This window comes from Ammospiza caudacuta, chromosome 1 (assembly GCF_027887145.1).
Source record: "Ammospiza caudacuta isolate bAmmCau1 chromosome 1, bAmmCau1.pri, whole genome shotgun sequence".
Classification (NCBI taxonomy): domain Eukaryota; kingdom Metazoa; phylum Chordata; class Aves; order Passeriformes; family Passerellidae; genus Ammospiza; species Ammospiza caudacuta.
Genome location: NC_080593.1, coordinates 139,162,353 through 139,168,102, shown reverse-complemented (window position 1 = coordinate 139,168,102; position 5,750 = coordinate 139,162,353). Strand labels below are relative to the sequence as shown.

The 5,750-nt window shown below is 40.2% G+C and overlaps 1 non-coding gene across 1 annotated transcript; it reads left to right on the top strand.

The window, feature by feature from the left end:
* The first annotated feature begins 820 nt into the window (after window positions 1-820).
* On the top strand, window positions 821-930 carry LOC131569270 (U6 spliceosomal RNA). Its single transcript, XR_009275778.1, has one exon. It is a non-coding gene; the product is annotated as a U6 spliceosomal RNA (small nuclear RNA).
* Window positions 931-5,750: the final 4,820 nt, after the last annotated feature.

Here is a 5,750-nt window from a genome sequence, read left to right as displayed (position 1 = left end):
AGCCCAATCTTTGACATTAGGCAAAGTTTTAACAGGGAGCCAAGGTGGTGCCAGAGTAAGCCCTGGAGAAGTGAGTGAAGAGGAATAGAGCTGAGGAGATTGTTTGTATCCTATAGGATATCCTACAGGGATTTTTATCCTATAGAGGATTGAGGGGCTAGAGCAGCTGTGGGGAGAGGAAGTTAGAGAGGGGGCAGTGAGATGGGGAGCTGGGCACTCCTGACACATGGGTCCTGGTGTTGGCCCACTCTTTTGCATAACCTCAAGCCCATTTCCCATCCTGCAAGAGTCTGACCACGGCTATTCTCATCCAGCACCCTTCCCATAGCCACACTCAGCCTCTCACCTTGCAGCAGCTGGAAGAGACTAGAGGGGCTGGCAGCCACCACTGGGCCATCAGCTTTCCCCCCGTCTAAGGACCCCCTAGGGAAAACCAATAATATAGGTCCTGTGGCTAGAGATTAAATGGTACTAAGTGGTCCTTTCTGGCTTCAGAATCCATGAATCACCCCTTCATGCCTGGGTGGGCTTTTCTCCTTGGTTAAAGGTCTACCAGGAAAAAAAAAATAGAGCTGATTTCTAATCTCTTAGCACAACTCAAATGGCCTTGTAGGTCAGATCAGTCAGGTTAACTTTATGTTCCTTTGCCTGTTCAAATGGTATTTGGTGTTTCCCAGAGAAAAAGGACTGGAAGCAGTAAAATTACATAGGAACATGTTGCAAATGTGCATGCAACAAGTCCTTTTTTTATAGCTATTTACAATGGCTGGTATCTCTGTGGTTCGGCTCTCCACAGCATTGAACGTAATGATAGTATTGGATATTTCACTTTGGTAGTACATACACAAAAATTTGGAACAATACAGGGAAGATTAGCATGGCTCCTTGGCATGGATGACACGCAGATTCACAAAGAGTGACAAAGTTTTTTTGAGCCAACAGTATGCCCAGCAGGACTAGGAAAGTGATTGTCCCTCTGTACTGGGCAGTGGTGAGGGCACACCTTGAGTCCTGTGTTCAATTTTGGGCCACTCACTACAAGAAGAACATTGAGATATTGGAACAAGACCAGGAAGGGCAACAGAGCTGGGGAAGGGTCTGGAGCACAAGTCTGATGAGGAGCAGCTGAGGGAGCTGGGGGTGTTTAGCCTGGAGAACAGGAGGCTCAAAGGACACCTTATCTCTCCCTACAACTCCCTGAAAGGAGACTGGAGCCAGGTGGGAGTTGGTCTTTTCTCCAAGCAGCCTCTGACAGGACAAGAGGACGCGGCCTCAAGCTGCACCAGGGGAGGTTCAGGCTGGACATCATGAAGAACATCTTCACTGGCAGGGCTTGCCCAGGGAGGTGGTGGTGTCACCATCCCTGGAAGTGTTCAAGGAAAGGCTTGATCTGGCACTTAGTGCTGTGGTGTAATTGACAAGGTGGTGACCAGTCAAAGGTGGGACTTGATGATCTTGGAGGTCTTTTCCAACCTTAATGATTCTATGATTTTATGATCTACTTAGTTTATCACTTTGTATATCAGGAAGAATTCCTGGTTGGTATATTCTTTTTAAACATTAAATTATTTCTCAAACAGATGATATTGAAAAAACCCACCACAAAAGCCTTTACTGGAGTTTCATTTAGTGCACAGAACAATTAGTTAATTGCTCCATGCTAAAGCAAATCCTCAGCACTTTAGTTTTCAAAATCTGAACTTCTACATAATTTTATTAATAACCAGTAGCTTTATGATGGGCCAACTTAAGCCAAAATCCTTTGTGCAAGGGGGCATAATGTTTGAATTTAAAAAATCCATGAGAGACTTGAATTTGTTGGTTAGAACCCAATACTAATTAAAATTAGAGAAAATCCAACAGACCTTTGATAATCACATCAAAAGCTCGCATTCATTTGATGTGGATAGTCTATATTTCATTGTTACTCTCTTAAAAGATTATTTATGTACAAAGAGTTAGAAAAGAATATTAATATTTAAAAAGTGGAGCTATATGGGCAAACACTGATTCAGCATATGATTTAATTTAATAAATGTTTGCTTTATTCTGCTCAAAACCATGACTTGTGACATTATTTTTTTGCATGAAGAGTGATCTACAAAGATTCTTAGTAAAATATATTTTGAGTGGAACAAGAAGTTTAGCTTGTTTACTGGGGACTGGATTCAGCAGCATTTGCTTAACAAGCTGGGCATTAAGGAACCACATCAGTCACATTTTCTTTCCAAATTTGCCACTGGTTTACTGAGCAAAATTCCTCAGAGGAAAAAATCTGATTTCATAAAAGATCACAGACACCAGCCCTAACAGTCTAAGATGCTGTACTAAAAGTTGTCTGAAAATTTGGCATATTTTATGCAACTAAGAGCAAAGTACTTTCCTCACAGCTGAGTACATGGAAGGCACAGCAGCATTATAAAAGGGAAATATTACCAAAGATGTCTAGACATGGAGAAAGTATGACCTCAGTTAGAACACTCTGATGTTTACTTTTACTTTCTAGAGAGAGAAATACAGTATTTCATGATTTCAGTATGCAAGGCAGCAAGGTTTCTGAGCAGTTCAGCAAAAATCCTCAGTTGACTTCAGGCTGGGAAAAATAAAAAAGAAAGGATCTGAATAAAAATCATCTCTGAGAGAGGGAAGCAGATAGGAAAGGAATAATAGGAAGTAGAGTGCAGCTACTTTTCATTCCATCACACAGTGTTTATTGCATTTTAAAGGTATCCACATTAAAAAAACCCAACTCAACAAAACTAACCCCAAACCACTCCAATATTATAAAGTTCCAATTATTTAGGAAGCATTTAAATGGCAGCTGGCTGTGTGCTGCAGACTCAGAGAACACATCAGAGACTTTGTCTCAACATTCTTATTCCTCTACTCTGCTCTCATGAGACCCCATCTACATTACCTCCAGATCTGGGGCCCCACAAAGGAAGGACATGGACCCAGGGAGCAAGTCCAGAGGAGGCCAGAAAGGCAATCACAGGGCTGGAGCATGTCCTATGATGGCAGGCTGTGAGATTTGGGTTTGCTGGGCCTGGAGAAGAGAGGGCTCTAGGGAGACCTTGCAGCAGATTTCCAGCACCTACAGGAGAGCTGGAGAGGGACTTTTGACAAGCACATTCCCCCTTTTGACAAGGGGGAATGGATGGCTTTGAACTTAAAGAATGTAGATTTAGATTGGACATAAGGAAGAAATCTCTGCAAGGGTGGTGAGATATTGGAACAGGTTACGCAGAGAAGCTATCAGTGTCCCATCCCTGGAAGTGTTTAAGCCCCAGGATGGGGCTCTGAGCAACCCTAGTGAAATGTGTCCCTGCCCATGGTCACAGGATTGGAACTAAATGATCCCTGAAGTCCCTTCCAACGCAAACCATTCTGTGACTCTATTATATATAGTTAACAATGGAATTTTGACATAATCTTGGGTTCAGGGTCCCAGTTTTTCTTTCTTACATATTTGAATCTCTTACTATATTCAGTTATTTTATTTATTTTTAATGGTACTCTTTAAGTATTATTCCACATATCTGAAATAGTATATTATTTTTGCTCTACTTCTTTGAAGTCTGATGATAGCATTGAGAGATGTGTATTGAAAGACTCATTGACGTCTTGTTTTTGCATAAAAATTATCTCTAAAGATTCTTAGTTTAATTAAGCGATACATTTAGTTTGCTGGCTGATCATTTATTATTTGTAACAGCTCAGTTCAATGTATGGCTCCCATCAGTTCTGCCTGGGGCTATGTATGTTGAGCCCACACACAAAAGGAGGATCCCAGGAGTATGCTGTGAGTTAGGTAGTAAGAAATGCAACACTGCTGACTGACCATCCTTGCAAAATATGATGTATGCAACCAAGCACCACAAAGCTCCGTGTATTTTCTACATTATAAATTCTTGTCAGCCCAAGCTAACCCAGCTGCAAGAACCAGTCCAGCTTCAGGTATCTTTGAGCTTAACTTTGAAGAATGAATTCCCTCGAGTTGCTGCAGAATTGTTCCTGGTGCCTGAAGTGCTCAGTTATCTCTACAGCACACACTTACCCACAGTAAACATACCCACAGTGTCAACGGCTGCAGCAGAACCTGTCTTGGCTTTACTTGGGCAACCATTGTTTTGGTTTTAATCCCACAGTGTTTTTGTTTTGATCACACACCTTGAACTTCTGCAACGATAGGGGAAGAGGTCTGTGAAACATTGTTTACAACACAACTCCATTCAATACACCATCCTGACTGAGTCCTAGGCTCAGGCCTTGCTATGAGTGAGGTAAGAGCACTGGTGGGGGAAAAAATTATTGAAAGTATACAGGTAATTAGAACCTGAATCATTGCTTACACAAAGGGCTGGTGGAGGCAGGAACGCAGGCTAATGTTCTTTTAATGTGCTATCTTCAAATATAGTGCCTTGGAGGGTTATGTGTGTCCATATAAATAAAGCAAAAGCCAGAAATGCCAAAGTATAAATGGACAACACTGAACTCCTTAAGATGACAAAAGGCAGGCAGTATAGTTTGTTTTCATGATGTGTGATTCCCAGGAGCCTCAGCAGATTTCAGCAGGAGAAACCTACCAGAGAAGTCCTCTTGGCTGCAGATTACAAGATCTTTAAGGAGCTCTCTAGAAGTAGAGAACGGTTATTAAAAAGAGATTACTTCCAGGCTGTGACAAACTTGTCGGCACAAGCTAAAAGTGACTTTTCAGATGTTTACAACCAGTTTGATAAGATTTTTAGAAGGACATCATTAAGCACCTCTTCAGCACTGAGGGTAAGCTTTTCTCAACCTGCAGGTTCTTCAGACAGACTTTGAATGTGCCAAAACTTAGCAAAGTAGCTGGTAGTTCACACTTTAATAATCAGCATAACAATATAACCTGTTAATCATAGTCCCAAAGTTGGTTGAAGTTTTCCAGGAAAAAAAAACTTCATGTGCATATCAGACATCTGAAACTAATACCTCTACCTTAAAAGCTACAAAGACAGGTGAAAGCAAGTACCTCATCATTAAAATGGTTTTGGTCCAGCACAGCAAAGTAATCTTATTGGAGAGTCAGTTCAGTGGAACTATATTTTTTCTTAGTACAAATCAACAATTTTGATGAAAATCTACCCAGGAAAATGTCAGATCTCATGATAGTTAACTAATCAGTATATGTCTTTGAAAGAAAGAGAAAAAATTAATTCCCTCTCCTTCAAGTGAGGCATAGATATACAAATTTGACATTTTCTTTGGGTAAAGTTTTGTGAAGAGGGGCTTGCAATTATGTTTTTAAATCTAAATTTCACTTCAATGTGCAAAGGAGTATTTAAAGGGCAATTTTAAATAATCAGGAAGATCAGTGCCTAGCCTCCTGAACTGGAAAGTATTTAAAAACTACTTACTGGCAATTCTGCTCAATTAAGTTCATGTAACTCACTTGTTTATTGCTACACAAAACAGAATTGATGAACAACATGGGTGGAAAATACAGCTCTCAATAAAATAAGAATGAGGCAAGATATTAATGTGTCCCTCAAATACATATATTTATCTTTGATATTAGTGTGATTTCCATTTGTGCATGATAAAAAGATCAACATTAGAATTCTGAGGGTTAATGTTAACATGGCTTCCCTTTTTACATGCACAAATAACTGGGAACAGTTTGCAGAGCATGTTATTTGATAACAAATATACATTTAACTATCAGATTAACAGGTACATTAATGTATGTAGATGTTGACATATCCACATTT